The sequence below is a fragment of the Dipteris shenzhenensis genome, chromosome 22 (genome assembly GCF_047967505.1).
Source record: "Dipteris shenzhenensis isolate YYH24624 ecotype China chromosome 22, Dip_SZ_1.0, whole genome shotgun sequence".
In the NCBI taxonomy this organism is placed as follows: domain Eukaryota; kingdom Viridiplantae; phylum Streptophyta; class Polypodiopsida; order Gleicheniales; family Dipteridaceae; genus Dipteris; species Dipteris shenzhenensis.
In genome coordinates, this window is record NC_141617.1 from 11,615,715 (window position 1) to 11,635,071 (window position 19,357).

A 19,357-nucleotide genomic window follows, 5' to 3' on the forward strand; every position below is an offset into this window, starting at 1 on the left:
AAACCATACACCTCATTGAGGCATATACCAATAGCCAGTGTAATCTTGTACTGTCCCCTTATGAATTATAACATCCATCTAAACATGAAACCCTAGGGAAGTCCATGGAATCTACCCTCATGTTAGTATCAATAGCCACATAGATGGAAGATACCAAGCACTCCATGCTGTCCTTCACCTTAACAAAGGTTTCTGACTTCTCGTCGACCCACATCTCAATGTCAGACATCATCACTATGTTTTCTAGGTCGGCATATGTGACCTCAGTAACACACGGAGATGTCACCAAGAATAGTTGTTCGATCACCACATTGGCTTTGAATTTGAGTCGGACTCCCATACATGCACATCAGCTTCCTCCTTTGTATTTGCTTAGGGATTTGCCGGATCAGGATGTGTATTACAGTGCACAACATCATCAGGGGTGCAACATCAGGTTCTGAAACACCAGGCTGTGGTATATCAAGCTATGAAACATCAAGCTGTGGTATATCATCAAGCTATGCAAAATCGGGTTGTGCAATATCTAGATGTGCATCATTAGGTTGTGCATCATTGGGCTATGCAATATCTGGCTGTGCATCATCGGGTTGTGTATCGTTGAGTTGTGCAATATCTGGATGTGCATCATCGGGTTGTGCAATATCTGGCTGTGCATCATTGGGTTGTGCATCATCGGGCATCTCCAAATTGTCGCTAGCCTTTGCATCATCACTAGCTTTTCTCTTTGGCACTGATGCTATTCATTTAATAAAAAGTGCTACTAAGCGCATACCGAAAGCATTCACTGAACATGAAACCAAAATTTATACTCAACTTAGCAAAAGCATACACCAAATATAGCTTTTGTAGCTTTTGCATACAACCAATTGAACAAGAGTTGGAGGAGAGATGGAAATTTATAATTTTTATACGAAATGGAAGGGCCATGCTACAATATGGGCAAGTGCCAACGCACACACTCTTACATGCCTTTTGTTTTCATCTTTGGAAAAGAACAAGGCAAATCTTTGGAGGCCTTTTTTTTCATTGAATGCAAGAAAGAGGACATAGGTACTTCATCCTCTGCCTCTTTATCTTCACCGTCCTCTTTGAGAGCTTCCTCCTCAATCTGTGCTTTCCTCCTAGGAGACCTCCATGGTGTCTTCTTTGGAGACACATGTGCACCCTCAACTTTGGCATGCCACTTTGATGGTGTGCCCTCTAGTGGTCTCCGTTGGTCCCTGGCGTGCTTAGATGGTGTGGTGTGCTTAGAGGGCTTTCCTTCCTCGAACCAACACTGCTCCCCCTCAACCATTGTGCATCTCCTCCAATGTTCCTCCTAGACTTTTTGAAATTGGGTTTTAATGCAGATAATCTGGGTTTTGCTCAGCTTCAGTGGTGTTATCTGCAATATTTTGCACGGTCGCACTAGAAAATTGTTCTGGAAGAAACAATGGACATTAGCAACTAAACTAATCATTGGTAAGGAGAAATGATAAGAAGAAAATGTAAATAATTGCCCATAGTGGATAAATATATGTGTTACCTTTTTCAGGAGCAGGCAATCCGAGCATCTTCTTCAACCTTGGAGGAACCGTTTGCATACAGTTGTTCTCTACACACATCCCTTTCACAAAACATATGTGCACAAAGCATAGAAAGTGGTAGACATGTTTGCAGGGCAGTGAGAACACCTCCAAGCATGAAGAATCAAAATCAAAACTGCATGTAGAACATTTTGTGTATGGTCCAATGAATACTCTGTTAGACACTACAACAGTTGGTGTGACAGGCTGTGGAGAAACTGTAAGCGGCAAGGAGTGTTCTGCCCACTCCTTAAGCTACACACAGTAGTTAGTTCGTATCTCTCCTACTGTGAATCGACCAGACTCTGCACATAAATTCACATGAAAGCACCATAAACCACATAAAAAAGCACATGGAAGCACAAGAACATAAAAGCACATGAAAGCACATAAAAGAACAAGTAAGCACATAAAACAAACTTGAAACCACATAAAAGCACAAAAAACGCACACCAAAAAACACATGAAAAAACATAAAAGCACATGGAAGCACATAGAATCACACCTCAAAGCACATAAAAGCACAAAAAAGCACAAAAAAAGCACACATAAAAGCACAAAAAAAGCATTAAAAAAAGCACAATAAAGCACATAGAAGTACCAAAAAGCACATAAAAGCACACCTCAAAGCACATAAAAGCACACAAAAGTGCACATAAAGGCACAATACAGCACATGAAACTGCATAAAACACATACAAAGCACACAAAAACACATGCAAGATGTTTGTCAATATGTCCCTTGCCCCTAAAGGGGACCCCTCAAGGGACATATTGACGAAGGCCACATTGGTTTTGTCTACAGATTCTTTTATGTGCTTTTTGGTGCTTTTATGTGCTTTTAGGTGTGCTTTTATATGCTTCATGTGTTTTTTTATTATGTGTGCTTTTTTGTGCTTTTTGGTGCTTTTATGTACTTTTAGGTGTGCTTTTATGTGCTTGCATGTGTTTTTATGTGCTTTAGGCAGTTTCATGTGCTTTATTGTGCTTTTATGTGTGCTTTTTTGTGCTTTTGTATGCTTTTATGTGCTTTGAGGTGTGCTTTTATGTACTTTTGGGTGTGCTTTTATGTGCTTGCATGTGTTTTTTTGTGCTTTGTATGTGCTTTATGCAGTTTCATGTGCTTTATTGTGCTTTTATGTGTGCTTTTTTTGTGTTTTTTTGTCCTTTTGTGTGCTGTGAGGTGTGCTTTTATGTGCTTTTTGATGCTTTTATGTGCTTTCAGGTATGCTTTTATGTGCTTGCATGTGTTTTTTTGTGCTTTTATGTGTGCTTTTTTGTGCTTTGAGGTGTGCTTTTATGTACTTTTAGGTGTGCTTTTATGTGCTTGCATGTGTTTTTTTGTGCTTTCTATGTGATTTATGCAGTTTCATGTGCTTTTTTGTGCTTTTGTGTGCTTTGAGGTGTGCTTTTATGTGCTTTTATGTGCTTTCAGGTATGCTTTTATATGCCTGCATGTGTTTTTTGTGCTTTTATGTGTGCCTTTTTGTGCTTTTATGTGCTTTGAGGTGTGCTTTTTTGTGCTTTTATGTACTTTTAGGTGTGCTTTTATGTGCTTGCATGTGTTTTTTTATGCTTTGTATGTGCTTTATGTAGTTTCATGTGCTTTATTGTGCTTTATGTGTGCTTTTTGTGGTTTTTTGTGGTTTTGTGTGCTTTGAGGTGTGCTTTTATGTGCTTTCAGGTATGCTTTTATGTGCCTGCATGTGTTTTTTTGTGCACTTTTTTGTGCTTTTATGTACTTTGAGGTGTGCTTTGATGTGCTTTTATGTACTTTCAGTTGTGCTTTTATGTGCTTGCATGTGTTTTTTTGTGCATTGTATGTGCTTTATGCTGTTTCATGTGCTTTATTATGCTTTTATGTGTGCTTTTTTTGTGCATTTGTGTGCTTTTATGTGCTTTGAGGTGTGCTTTTATGTGCTTTCATATGTTTTTTTGTGTGCTTTTTTTATGGTTTTACGTTCTTGCACGTGCTTCCATGTCTCAAAGCACAACACATCCATACATGAAAGCACATGCAAGCAAACAGAAGCATAGAAAAACACACTGAAGAGTAAAATAAGCACAAGAGAAATATCTTTTTATTTGCAACTATCTTCTAGATACCTTCTACATTTGGTTGGGAGTACAACACTTCTACTTTCGATAGCAACTCATCGTAGGCAGCACTTCCTAAGTGCTTTAGTTCAAGTAGGCCTTCTTGGATCTTCGATATGTCGGAGGCCTTGGAGGACAACCCCTCAGTCCTATGGAGTGCCGAAGATGATAGCTCAAAAGAGGCTTGTGCCTCATGGAGCAATTCCCTCCTACTTTTTATTTTTGCCCGAGCCACTTCAACATTGGCAATCAGGTCAGCCAGCCCTTCCCTACCAATACCATCATGTGGGAATGCAAGCCTACCAGTGGTGACCATGCTGGAGATTCGATTAAGTGATGAAGGTGCAGAGTTGGATGTTGTCGACCTTGTCTTGCGGTCCTCCCATGCTAGACCCCTCCGCATGCGTCTTTCCTTTTCCTCCCACCAAGCAATCTTCGGTCCCAAATCACCGTGCTTCTGTGCGCATTGCACAGCCTGCTTAGCAAAGTGGGCCCAATCGACTAACACAGGGCTATGATCATTTCGATGCAATGCAAATGCCTTTTCAAAAGATTGCCCGACCACCTTGTTTTTTGAGGCATCTTGATAGACATGCCAGTGCAACTGCATGAATTCCTGCAAAAACTGTGGCTTCACTTCATTGCACTTCACCTTCTTCGAAGGTGCTGGCCATGGGCATTTAAAAATGTGCCACCACACCTCCTCACTAACATCAGAGTTCATACTTGATCGAATGATTCAAGGGTCCAAGCCCTTAGAACTCAATCCCTTGTGATAGTTGAACTCGTCTATTATCCTACAGAAAGTAGGCTACAAAGGTGGCTGGTAATTGGAAAGAGAGCACCTTTCTGGACTTTGTTGCCTTTGGCATGTTTGCTGACTAAGAAGCAATCTGCAGCTTCACTCTTACTGTGCCATGAGGTGTCCGTATAGAAATACAATCTTCAGGCAGTAGAGAACAGTCCTCACCTTCCACCCTCCCTCCATTTATCTATCAAGGCTCCTTTGATTGTATTCTACCCTTTCAAAGCAGAGAAAACGAGGCAACAAATTGCAAATGGACACTGTTCCGATGGAGAGAAACTCAAAATAGGAAGAATCAACATATGCAAAGAAGACATGGTATCATTAACTGTAACAACTCACTTGCAAACTGTGTGAGAGTGGTCACTTCATGTAGCATGATTATCCAAAATTTTTATTTAAAAATTGTTTCAAAATTCCATTACTGCTTATGTGCTTTTTCCCATATTATGAAAAGCACAAAAAACATGTCACCTTCCCATGCTAAGACCCCATGGTTGGCTACAATGAAGAAAGCAAAGCATACAAGTTGTATGATCCCATCAACGGAAAGGTCATTATCTCCAAAGATGTAATCTTTGATTAGGAATCATAACGGAAGACCTCAAACACATAGGAGATAGATGCATTGATTTCACAATCATCTATAAAAAAGGTTGATGAAGAAGAGCAAGAATTGCCAGCAACACCCCAAGTAGAGCCACAACAACTCAGATGGTCCACTAGGGAAAGAAGACCACCAGCAAAATTGACATATGCTTAGAAAGGCAAGGCAATTCAGGTTGAAACCATTAACTATACTCTTATGACTACCATCATGGCTACAGAAGAGCCAGTGTAATTCGAAGATGCAGTAGACAAGCCAGAATGGCAAACTGCTATGAATGAAGAAATGGATGCTTTGTATAAAAATTATACATGGGAATTATGCAACCTTTCACCAAGAAAGAAGGCCATAGCAAATAAATGGATATACAAAGTGAAGTACTATCCAGATGGAAGTATTCAAAGATACAAAGCCAGACTAGTTGAAAAAGGATTTGCACAACAGCAATATGGTTGATTATGATGAGACTTATGATCCATTAGCAAATATGGATTCCATACAGTTCTTGATATCACTAGAAACACTCAGTAGATGGAATGTGTATCAGCTCGATGTCAAGAATGCATTTCTCAATGGTTATCTTGACGAGGAAGTCTACATGCAACAACCAGCAGGTTATGTTGAACCAGGAAAGGAGAATAAGGTTTGCCATCTCAAGTCTCTACAGCTTAAAGCAAGCACCCAGAAGTTGGTACAACAGAATCAACAAGTATTTTGCTGATCTGGGATACATCAAGTCCAATGCATATCATACTCTCTACTACAAAGTTCAAGGGGAAGACATTACTATTGCACTTTTGTACATAGATGATTGATTGTGATAGGAAGCAAGGATAGCTTCATCAGAAAGCTTAAACAAGACTTATCTATAGAGTTCGACATGAAAGATCTTGGACTTGCACTATTGTCTTGGAATTGAGTTCTGGAGAGATTCAGACAGCACCTTCAAGAGTCAGCTCAAGTATGTTGACAGTCTCCTAAACAAGTTTCATATGGCAGATTGCAAGATTGCAGCCACTCCCATGGAACAGAGTTTGAAATTTACTAAAGATTGAGAAAAGCCTACAGTTAATGATAGGTATTATAGGTAGCTCATCGGATCTTTTATGTATCTAACTATGACATGGCCAGATATTTGTTATGCAATAAGGTCACTAGCATAGTTTATGGCAAATCCAACACAGTCTCACTGGAATACAGCCAAAAGATTCTTGAGATACATCAGATGTACAAGATAGTTTGGAATAGAATACAGAGGAAGTCATCCACGGTTGCATGGATACTATGACAGTGACTATGCTGGAGATCATGAGACCAGGAGATCGACACAGGGATATGCATTTTTTCGTGGCCAAGGTGCTATATAATCATGGTTGTCAAACAAACATCCAACTGTTCTTTGTCTTTGATTGAGCATTCACTATAGGTGCATGTGAAGCTATATGGCTCAAAAGACTACTGTTAGAAACATATTACTTTGATGAGTCAAAGCCAACAACAATATACTGTGATAATCAATCGGCTCAAGCATTGGCCAAGAATCTAGTATATCACTCTAGGAAAAAGCACATTCATATCAGAGAGCACTTCATCAGAGAAAGAGTGTTACTTGGTGACATCACACTACAGCATTGTGATAGCAAAGAGAATGTTGCAGACATCTTTACCAAATCACTCAGTAAATAGCTTTTCGAGAAACACGACTAGCTCTTGGTTTGACACAGAGGAAGGACATTTCCATTTAAGGGGTGTAATGGAATGTAATGCTCAGTCCTTCTTTGATTCCCCAAAATCATCATCTTGAGGGAAGGCCTACTTCACGATGTTGATCTTGACAGAAGGTGTTGAGAGTTCATGCTCAACATCATATGTGCATAGCACTAACCCAATAGAGTGCTATAAAGGAAAGGGTTAGATGCCCTAACCCTAACCCTAAATGGGTTTGTATATATTCTACATTTTCAACTAAATCTAGTGTATAGTTAGTCATTTGTGGTGTGCTCTCTAGCTGTGCCCTCTCTTCTCATCTCCACTCTTCTCCTCTCCCCTCTTCATATTTTGTTAAATACCTAGGCTAACATAAGTTTAGACATACATATCTCACCTATATAAGATCAACTAATTGTTCTGATAAGATAGTATTAATCTCTGTACATAAATGTATAGTATAGAATGCCACAAGTTTCATCTTACAAGTAAACTAGTATAGTCCATAACATTCTCTAGCTTGTAATTTGTGGGTTGATCCAAGCTAGCACATGCGAGCTACACAACTGGCTAGAATTTCAACAGGTTGTTATCAACTGGCGAATGCGAACCACAATTGGCGAAAGCCAAGGTATGCGGACCACCCACTGGCACATGGTTCAAAGATATTTTGTATCCATATGCGAGTAGTTACAAGTCGACATATGGGGACTTTCCACTAGCACATAGATACTTACATTCAATATCATATATATTTTTTACTAGTTTTTGGTAGCCTATATAGCTAATTACTATTAAAAAATTAATTTCTTTATAGGTTTGTAAATACCAAAAATTGTAAGATTTCACTAAATTTTAAAAGCTAATGTCTACGAAAAACAACTTTCTTTCTTAAATTTTTGTGAAAATAATTTCAAATATTTAAAAAAAAAACATTCTTAAAAAAATAATCCTTTCAAATCACAAATGATAAACCATAAACTGAGAGCTTTGGATTTATCCATTTTGCATCCTAGTGTGGGTAGATATCAGCTGGCCTAAGTGAGCCCACCATCAACACTGGACACTTTTTACAAGGATATAAAAACTTACAAATTAGTTTGGAAGCTTTCTTTATCCCTTTTTTCTTGTCCTTCTTTGTTTTTTTCAAGACTCCAAGCAGAGCTAGATTCTTGAGAATGCAAACAATACGAGGTAGGCATAAAATATATATAAGAAATTGCACTGCGTGGTATGTGCACAGTACCGCTCGGTATGCACAACAAACCCATGCGGTATATACATCACCGCATAGTATACATAAATACCGAGTAGTATATCTACCTTTGTACCACGCGGTAAAAGGTTTTACCACACGATAATGGGTTGCAGTTGGTCTTGATAAAAAATCATGGCGAAGCCGGTTTAAATCATTCCAAGGGGGTCAAAAAACATTTAAAATGTTTTAATTCGCCAATTTAAAAGGTCCATTTTAATTCCCTCCCAAATCCCTGTAGCAAATGTAGAAGGAATTTAATCACAACGTCAAAGGCAAAGTTGGTCGGGACATCATGGGGTTTCCAAAAATGCCAAAACTGCCACGGCACAAATTTGGCCATTTGGAGGGTTTCCACATGGCCAAATTTGCACTGTGATGGGTTTTGACATTTTTGGACACTCTATGACATCTTGATGAACTTTGCCTTCTGTGCCACAGTCAAATTCCTTCTAAAATTGCCAAAATTGGTCATCAAAATGACCAAAATTTGTCCATAGTATTTTTTTGACTTGGAATATTCATAATATTTTTCTAAATTCAGTTTAAAAAAAATAAAAATAATTAATAGAACTTAATTGCATGGAATATGAAGAGGATAGTAAAATAGCTATAACTTTTGCACTATAACTCTGATTGCAAATCTTTTTAGTTCAAAATGGAGAGCATCAGTAGTCTACGACCTTATTTTTCCCAAATGTAAAAATTCAATGTAGAAGACATTTAAAAATCAGTCACAAGTTGAAGGGGTCATAAATTTGTAATTACATGGATACAAATGAAGGAAAAGGGACAAGGTTGCATATAAAAGGTTCACCTCTCTACACAACAAACTTGGAGGTGGTGTATTCAATAGTCTACAATTCAAAGCAACATTACCTTATATTGCATTAAAGACACATTTAGAATTTAACCATAGATGAATCAAAATTATTGCTTATGACATGGTATCTTTCAAGGAAGAGAATGTGATAAAAAATACATATTTGTATTATAATCTCTCCATTCAAATACAAAGACTCTTCATAGCTTGTACCTCCTCTTTGCTACCTCTAATACATTAAAAAATGAGTCTTTTGAAATCCCTAAGTAAGCTCCTAATACAAATACCATTAAGGCTCTTTTCACAGGGTAGCCAAGCACAAAGTTTATTACACCATTGCCAATTGGATGCAATGCAATAGGGGAAGCCATGCGATGGACCACAATGATCAAGTTGTTAATACTTTAATGATGCACTTCAGTAGTTACGTAGACCATTCTGAAAATTGCATGTGGAAGACCACAATGTATCCTTCTGCTTGACTAATATAGTGCACCAATGAGTGATTTCAACCAAATGTGCTATGAAAGTTGGCCCCCTGATGAGATCATAACTCCTTAATCTCAAATGCCTCCTGCAACAATTCAACAGCCATTACATTAGCAGACCTAACAAAGCACATTACATAGGTTTCTTACCATCATTGCAAGGAGAGGAAGGATCTTTTGCCAAGTTGCATCAATTGTACAAGGCAAAGGACACATGCCTTGCTTCTAGGATACCATCAGTTTCTAGAAGTTCAAGATGTGGCAAGACATCCTACCTCTTGGGAAGCTTATGTGGACCCTTAGTTAAACCTTCCATGACTATCTAGTTAGTCGAATTATAAGTTCAAGTCATCCAATGCATTTTTAGTGTTCTAGAACACATAGGAGCTACCAATATGCCAACTTCTATCACTTTCTTCCTGACCATGACTCTACAACACACTAGAGCTCACAATATTGCCAGCTTTGGTCACTTTGTTCCTGACCATGCCTCTACAGCACACTGGAGCTCATAATTTTGCCAATTTGTGTCACTTTCTTCTTGACCATGCCTCCAAAACACACTGTATCTCACAACATTTCTAGCTTGTGTTTCTTTGTTCCAGACCATGCATGTTAGGAGAACAATAGCTATAGGACAGGAAAGAGTAGTTGTATCCTATATGAGAGGGAAAAGCAAGAGGGTAAAAATGTTTGTAGGAGGGCAAAGGGTTGTTGTAGTAGAAGGGAAAGTAACAGGGGATAAAACAACTATTGGAGGGAAAAGAGAACTTGCAGGAGAGGGTTAAGAAAGAGGGCATAGAGAAGAGAGGGCAGATCAAGAGAGGAAAGAGCACCTATAGGAGAGGGCTGAGAAAGAGGGCATAGAGCAAGAGAGGGCAGATCAAGAGAGGAAAGAGCAAGCGGAGGTAGAGCATGAGGGGATGGAGCAAGAGGAGGTAGAGAAAGAGGGGAAAGAGCAAGAGAGACAACTAGACCAGCCGTAGGAGGTGTTGCAACCCAAATTTTGAAAAATGAAGAGAGAACATTTGGACCAGAGTAGAGGAGAAGAGAAAGAGGGGACAGGCCTGCAGCCAAAGGAAGGGTATTTTAATTAAACTTTTCGAAAAATTTTAACAGGATTACAATAACAAGAGGGTTTTTAAATTCAACTTTAGAAAAAAATAACTTAGTTCATAAGTAAAGAGGGGTGTTTTTATTGGGGGGGAGATTCTTATAGTACCCCTTGAACACACTTGATACATAGGGTTTCTTATAGTAGTGCACCCCTCGAGGCCAAAAGGGCCCACAATGAAGGGAGAGGGAAGTTGGACTAGAGCAGAGGAGCAAAGAAAGAGGTCACAACAACACAAAGCAACTATAGACGTGCTTGATAGACATGAAAAATAGCAGGTGCGCCTATAGGCATTGCTTGAATAGAGAAATTACGAGCATGTGTCTAACAGGTCGATTATTTGCGCATGTATTGACACATCTATTAGCGTGTCTACACTAAGAAAATACGGGCTCATCTAATACTACGTCTGTTAGAGCGTTTATTTGCACATGTATTAGCGCGTCTATTAGCATGTCTATACTGAGAATTAGACGCGTATTTAGATGCAAAACAGAGAATAAAGAAAGTGAGATTTTGGTGTACATCACCGCTTTCCAAACATTGCCCATGATTACCAAAGCACATAATTTTAACAAAAACATCAATGCTTTTTTTCAAGCCCACATATACAAGAATTAAGTGAGGTGAGGAGAATGAGATAATATGTAAAATAGTTTTGCCAATATCAATGATGGGCTACGGTTCAATCTCATCCTCAATGAGATCAACCCTTGCCAAACTATCTACTTCAAAATCCAAACAAGTGTTTAGATCTACAAATACATTCAACCCACTACTCTTGTGCTACTCATATGCTCATCGAAATTAGCATCACCAATGGTAGGCTCATCCTCACGGGTAATGGCCTCAATATCTGTATCTCCTATCTCATGATCATCCTCCTCTCTCGTATCACGATCATCATCACCTCCATGGCCATGATCATCCTCCATACGCTCCATATTAGTAAATGTAGTATACATCACTTTGGAATGTGGCATAATAGGTATGACATGCCACCATCTATTATTATCCACCATTGGTTGATAGACAACCTAATTCAAACACAAATACAATCATGTTATTTTCCTTGCATCGAAGGTATCAAATATTTAAAAGCGAGTATTTTTATATGTGTGTACAATACCTGTTCACATTGTTGCAGTAGTACTAGTGTGTCCTTCTTACTTTGCCAAAACTTTGTGGAGTCAATAGTTACAAAGCCACTTGCATGGCATTTGATTGTTGCATTAGGGCCTCTTTCCACCACGTCCTTAAACCACTTTACATCCAAAACATACACAAAGAAGCGTCGAAAGTCAAGCTTAATAATATCTTGGATTATGCCACAATAATCATCCATGGCTCCATTGGCTCCCTCAAAGCTAGCAATGATGCTGCAATCTTGTGTGTTTCTCTTATCATCAATCTGTTGTGTTCAAAAATGCTTGCCCTCACACCATATAGCATTGAACATAGTGGACTACACCAAGAAAAAATCAATTAAATAAGCAATCTAAATTATTGAAAGCCTAAGTTATGCATAACATTCTATATACCGACCTTGCTCATGCATGCCTAGCATCCTCCCATTCTTCCATTGTGATATGCATCCCCTCGTCTTTCTCTGCTTTCTCCATTTCATCAAGTAGCCAATCTACATGAATATCCTTTGGAAGTGCTCTTAGATATTGAGGGTATGCCACACGAGATCCGTGGTGTGTACGAAAGAGGGCCCTTTCTTCTTGTCTTCTTGCCTTTGCATCCTAGCATCTTGTCACCTATCTTTTCATCACATCACTATTAAGCACGCAATAGAGGTTGATATTATCAAGTAACTCTGTGACTATTACTTTGTTACGTCCTTTCCCTTGAGGCACAATAGAGCTCATCCTTAGGTCTTCATCATCTCTCCATATTCGTGGGAGAGACCTATCCACATCAACAAGAAACTCAAACATATATACAAGTGACTCTTGTACCAACCAACCCTCGGCCATGCTACCTTCGGGTCTTGCATTTGTCTCACGAAGCCCTTCAAGGTCTTCATGAAGCGCTCGAGGAAGAACAACCATCGTGCATGTATAGTACCGCATATAGCAATCTCATCCACCAAATGCACTATAAGATGTAGTTGGCTTGTGAGGATAGAACGTGGAAATGTCTCCTCCACTAAACAAACCACCTCCATTGACATAACTCGAGCATTCTCAAGCGTGGTGGGATCTATTTCCTTTGAGCTCACATACCTAGAAATGAAAAAGTACACCATATTAGCAATATGAACACCTTGCATGGAGCATTGATACGCATCATATTTTGTATCATGTAAAGTACCTCACAAACTTGCCCATCTCATAAATACAATCCTTCACATCCTTCGATGCACTACGAGAAATGCTAGTAGGTACCATGAACTGAATCCACGAGGAGGTGGTTGATTAGTTGCTTATAATTATTCACTCACAAATTTGAAAGGAAAAAGATATTATGCACATAAAATACTTACTTGGAGCATCTTGTGCCAATCATGAGATTTCAAGCCATATAATTTCTCTACACCTCTTTTCTTGCTCTTTGTAAAGGCCCCCTTCAAACACCTCATGCATCCAGTGGGAGTACGAATTGGGAGTACGAATTGTAGTAATAGCACGCTTCATAGCCGCCATCTCTAGCTTTGATAACCTCCACGGTGCACGAGGTAAAAAAACACGCCCATTTGGTCTCTCTTGTGGACAAGCTTCATGCATCCTCCCTATGGTATGTAGATCCTCCCTTATGCCTACGGAATCTCGTGTCCCATTCAAATGTTCCCAAATGGTAGATGCCACATTCTTGAAGATATGCATGGGATCAAGCAGGTGATTGATCTTGAGGTGGGACCAATATGGTAAACGATAAAAGATGGAGTATCTAAACAAAAGCTGGTGTTAGCAGGCAATCTTTATTTCCAGCCAATATAGCACATAATAGTTATAAACCCTTACCGGCTCATGCCAAGTGGTGGAGGAGTCGTGGAACCGTCCCAAATTCTCATCCAAAGTCCCGCATTGAGTGATTGTGGGAGGACTTCATTCCAAGGGGCAACATATCTAGGATGATCAGGTGGGAGAAATCGATGGTGATTCTCATAGATGACCTTATTCAATGCATCTGCCTTTGAGGCAACTAGCGAAGGACCACAAATAGGACATGCATGGTAACTCGATGTAGTGAGACCTGAGCAATAGATGCAATTAAGAGTTGAAGGTGGGTTCAAGGTGCCACATCGGTTGCCTACTCATAATTAAAAGTGCAATGCTTACCTGAACACTCATTATAGCCTGGGAAGTCATGCATCATCCACATCAAGACTGCTTTGCAGTTGAAGTCTCGTGACGAGGGAGGCCTGCTCACATCATGCACCTCGATACCTCTCCAAAGTATCTCTAGCTCATCAATCAAAGGCTCCAAATAAACATCAGAATTTTCGACTTTATGTTTCCCTGGAATTAGAAGGGACAACATAACATGTCCTTTCTAAATAGCCATAGAGGGTGGAAGATTATAATTCACCAATATCACTGGCCATACACTGTAAGAGGTGCTTTTGAGACCAAATGGGTTCACACCATCCATACCCAATCCAAGTCTCAAGCTCCTAGGATCTTCCTTGAAGCTTGGCCATGTGTCTTCAATATGCTTCCATGCAAGAGTGTCTGCGGGAGTTCTCCACTTGCCATCGATTGATCAATGGGAGGAATGCCATGACATGAGCTCTGCAATGGATTTGCACTTGAACATATGTTGGATGTGAGGGAAATATAAATCCCACACCATATCATCAAACACCTCCTCCTCCATGGCTTCATGAGGTAATGGCAGAGGGCTACTATCACCATCACTCCATGAATCTATAATGGTCCCTCCTGAAGATCCCACCTCATATTGCCGATGCTTCGCCTCCTCACGACGAGCATAAAGCAACATATGCGAGTGTGGCACTTCATCCTTTATCAAATTAAAACGGGATCATAACTCAAACATATGAACACCCAACGGTATCTCAATCAACCTTAACTCTTTAACACTTACCATGTTTATGGTCGCATTCCATTCTCCATACTTTGAGATGTGATTGAGTGTAATCCTGCGTGCACGATACATGTTTCCTCGACATCGATCACACATACATTTGATTTTTTGCTCCAACCACATTTCGCGATGGTGGATACGGAGGGATTCATCCTCACTGGAGCTACTTGTTGAAGATGAACACATCCTACAAACAAACAACCCAAAAAAATTTGTTTTTCTTCAAATATTTAATCTTAAAACTCTGTGGCGTGTCTAAAGGCGCATCTAAAACCGCGTCTGTCTGTTCTATGGTACGCGTCTATAGGCGCATCTAAAACCGTGTCTGCTCTGTGTATTTAGACGTGCAATTAGACGCATGTATAGATGCACCATTAGACGCGCTTAGAGATGCGGCATTCAAATCTCCTTTTAGCACGATTGCTTTTCTTTTCTTCACATAAGCTTCACGTGGCTTGCTTGCTTTGCTATTAATAGATCCATAGTCTGACACTTATCTCCAGGCACCCACACTTACTTCCAAGCTTACAGAATCATCTCCAAGCACACAGGAGAAGAGGGTGAAAAAGGAAGAGAAGCAACTTTGAAGAAGGACAAGAAGCTTCCATACCTCTATCCAAGGTAAGTCTCTTTACGGTTGATCTTCTTTGAAAGTTGCTCTCTTTGGATTCGTCCTTTGTCGTATCCAAGAAACGAATGATTTTGGTATCAGTGTTACGCTTTTGTGTTAGGTGCATGTCCTTTTCGACTTTTTAGAATAGTCCGTCTGTTGGAGTGCGTCTCAGAGTGCGTCTACAAATCCATCTACAGGTGCATCTACTCTATTTTAAGAAATAGATAGCCGCGTCTGTAGTTATATGTGAAAATAGACATGCTAGTTGGAGCACGTCTATAGACGCACTCTGACAGTTTGACCCTTCCCTTCCTGTCCCTTCTCTTCCCTTCCCTTCTCTTCTCTTCCCTTCCCTTTCCTTTCCTTTCTCTTTCCTCTCCCCTTTCCCTTTCCCTTTCCACTTCCACTTCCAAGAAAAGGATTTGCCTCTCTTTTCCTATATTTGCCTCTCTTTCCTTCTCTCTTTTATCCTCTCTTTCCCTCTCTTTTCGTGGTAATTTTTCTCTCTCCTTTTCTCTTCTTTTCCTCTTCTCAATTCATTAGTAATCTTATTTTTTTCTTTTTCCCAGTTCATCATGTGGCTAGGAAGCTCTTCAGGCTCACCTGATCTTTGGGAGACCATCTTTCAGGAGCTATATAACCTTTTAGGGCACCCTCCTAGTCCTGGGGAGTTATACGGCTACATCACAACAAGACATAGCATCCACAGATGAGCACACAAACGTGTTTACTGAACTTAAAAAAAAACTTACGGGCACGTCTATTTGCATGTCTAGAGACCCGCGTCTAATGGCGCTTCTATATAGTAGACAGACGTGTGTATAGATGTGCATATAGATGCATAAATAGATGCTACCTGAACAGACAGACGTGTATATAGACACGTTTATAGATGCACTGATAGACACGCTACATAATATTTTTTAAATTTACAGAATGCTGTGTATGTTGTGTATGCTATGTAGTTACAGGAATCCCATTTCCACATTGTGTAATTCAATTCTTACAGCCAACCACATTTTAATTAGCACTCTTGCAAGCACGTCTATAGTTGACAATTACAATTCTAAATAAAACATTACAACTCCAAAACGTTTAGTTCACAAGGCATTAATTGATAGAACGTTGCACAAGAAAATTGAAAGCTCAAAAATTGCTTGTATGTACATATAGCATGAAGCTATGCCACGTCATGTGGCTTCAAGTACAAAAAATAAGAGGAGTGTATATACAAGAGGCACGAAGCCAAGCCAGTGGCTTTAAGTACAAAAAAGAGTAGCTAGCACTACTTCTACGACTAATCTAAGTTCTCCACATCCTCGCTCCCTTCCACGCTCCCTTCTATGCTCCCTTCTACGCTCCCTTCTGCGCTCCCTTCTCTGCCTCCTTCCTCATCTTCTTCCTCGTCTTCTTGTGCAGGGGCTTGTAAACAAGGGACAACATATATCAATGTATGAAAAATCAAATCTTTACTTATAATATTGACATTATTTAATTACTTTCAAATACCTTGGGGACCACTCCAGTAGCCCGGATATACTGCTCCTCAGTAATCAACCCGCCATGATAGAAGTACTTCCATGTATCTCCTCTGCGATGGTGGCAATGGTAGGCTGTCTCGACAAGAGTAGAGTATCTGCCCACGATATCAAGTTGCAAGATGATACAATTTGCAGAGGGGTTAGTACAAAGAAACAACCTCCTAATAAACTACATAAGCAATATAATTTGAGATCGATAGTTACAAATTGGGCCTCCCATGATTCAACACTCCCTGCTCCAAAATGCATGCTTCCATATTGCTCCATCTGGATCCTTCGTGCCTCCACGTGCTGCAGACTGGGGTCCTCCCTCGCTAACTTCATTGCTTTCTTCCACTCACGCTTATGAGCAGTGTGGGGCAGGCCCCTTGGTTGACCTCCCTCGAGCCTGGCAAGCTCTGCTAGTGCCTGCCTCTTAAGTGAAGATCTTTTATTGCCAAGTATCATAACAATCTTTGACTTGGCCCATTTATCTGTGAACTGACCATTAGGGGGGTTAGGATACCTAGAGCGAACAGTAGCGAGGGTCTCATCAGCCAACCTCTTTCGCTGGTCTTTGTAGTGGATAAAGCAATCTCTGTAATTGTTAGCAATTATAGAGCACATGAAGGCCATGATGTCCTTCCCCCGTGCATCCATCAAGATGCCTCCTGTCTGAGTGATGTCATAGAAGATTGTACCATCACCCGGAGGCACATCTAAATCATCTGAATCATCATCGTCTTCACCACAACCCCTCCCAAACCACTGTGCCATGCATCCCCCATCACTCTCCCTACTACTATGGCTGCTACCGTGTCGTGTCGAGCTAGTACGCTGGCCACTCGTAGCTGGAGACTCTATGGGACTACTGGACCACTCATAGCTGGAGAACCGAGTCTCGACTGCATAGGAGTACACCGACGGCTCTGCGAGACAGAAGGACCTCTTGATGGCATGGGGGAAGGGGCATAAGATGGCATGGGGGAAGGGGCATAAGACGGCATGGGGGAAGGGCCTCGACTATGTAGCACGGCTAGGCTGTGCTGACTCCACTGGGGTAATCTTAGCTAGTGTGGGATTGGGGTGGTTTGGAGTCTGTAGTGCCGACTCCTGGGGGTGTTTAGAGTACCCATCATGTAGCCGTATAACTCCGAAAGACTGGGAGGGTGCCCTAAAAGGTTATATAACTCCCTAAAAATAGACTCCCGGAGATCAGGTGAGCGTGAAGAGCTTCCTGGCCACATGATGAACTGGAAAAAAGAAAAAAAGAAGATTACTGATGAGCTGAGAAGAGAAAAAGAAGAGAAAAAGAGAGAGAAAAGGGAAGGGAAGAGAAGAGAAGGGAAGGGAAGGGAAGAGAAGAGAAGGAAAGGGAAGGAAAGGAAAGGGAAGCATCTAAAACTATCAGAGAGCATCTATAGACGCATCTAAGAAGCACGTCTATTTTTGTGTATAACAGCGCGTCTATAGATGTGGCTGTCTATGTCTGTAAACGGGCTAGACACGCCTATAGATGCGATTTTAGACGCGCTCTGAGACGCGTCTATAGATGCGCTCTGACAGAGGGACTATTCTAAAAAGTGAAAAAGAACATGCGCTTGACACAAAAGCGTAACACTGATACCAAAATCATTCGTTTCTTGGATACGACAAAGGACAAATCCAAAGAGAGCAACTTCCAAAGAAGATCAACCGAAAAGAGACTTACCTTGGATAGAGGTATGGAAGCTTCTTGTCCTTCTTCAAAGTTGCTTCTCTTTCTTGTTCACCCTCTTCTCCTGTAAGCTTGGAAGTAAGTGTGAGTGCCTTCCTCTTAAGTGTCGGATTGTGGATCTGTTAATAACAAAGTAAGCAAGCCGCGCGAAGCTTATGTGAAGAAAAGCAAAGCAAGCGTGCTAAAAGTAGATTTGAAAACCACGTCTATAGTTGCATCTAAAACCGTGTCTATAATTGTGTCTATAAGTGCGTCTATATGTGCGTGTAATTTCATGTCTAAATACACAGAGCAGATGCGGTTTTAGATGCGCCTATAGACACGCACCACACAACAGACAGATGCGGTTTTAGATGCGCCTTTAGATGCGCCACAGAGTTTTAAAATTAAATATTTGAAGAAAAGCAAATATTTTTGGGTTGTTTGTTTGTAGGATGTCTTCATCTTCAACAAGTAGCTCTAGTGAGAATGAATCCCTCCGTATCCACCATCGCGAAATGTGGTTGGAGCAAAAAATCAAATGTATGTGTGATCGATGTCAAGGAAACATGTATCGTGCACGCAGGATTACACTCAATCACATCTCAAAGTATGGAGAATGGGATGCGACCGTAAACATGGTAAGTGTTAAAGAGTTAAGGTTGATTGAGATACCTATGGGTGTTCATATGTTTGAGTTATGATCCCATTTTAATTTGTACAGGATGCAGTGCCACACCCGCATATGTTGCCCTATGCTCGCCATGAGGAGGCGAAGCATCGGTGATATGAGGTGGGATCTTCAGGAGGGACCGTTACGGATGCTTCCAAGGGAGAATAAATTACCGACCTCAAGAGATATGGCAAGGCAACAATTGACCTCTCTTGGAGGATTGGATTACAAGCGCATCCATGCATGCGTCAATGATTGCATTTTGTTTCGTGGACTACATAAGGATGCAAGAAAGTGCCGTACTTGTGGAGAGGCAAGATATAGAGCAGATCTCAA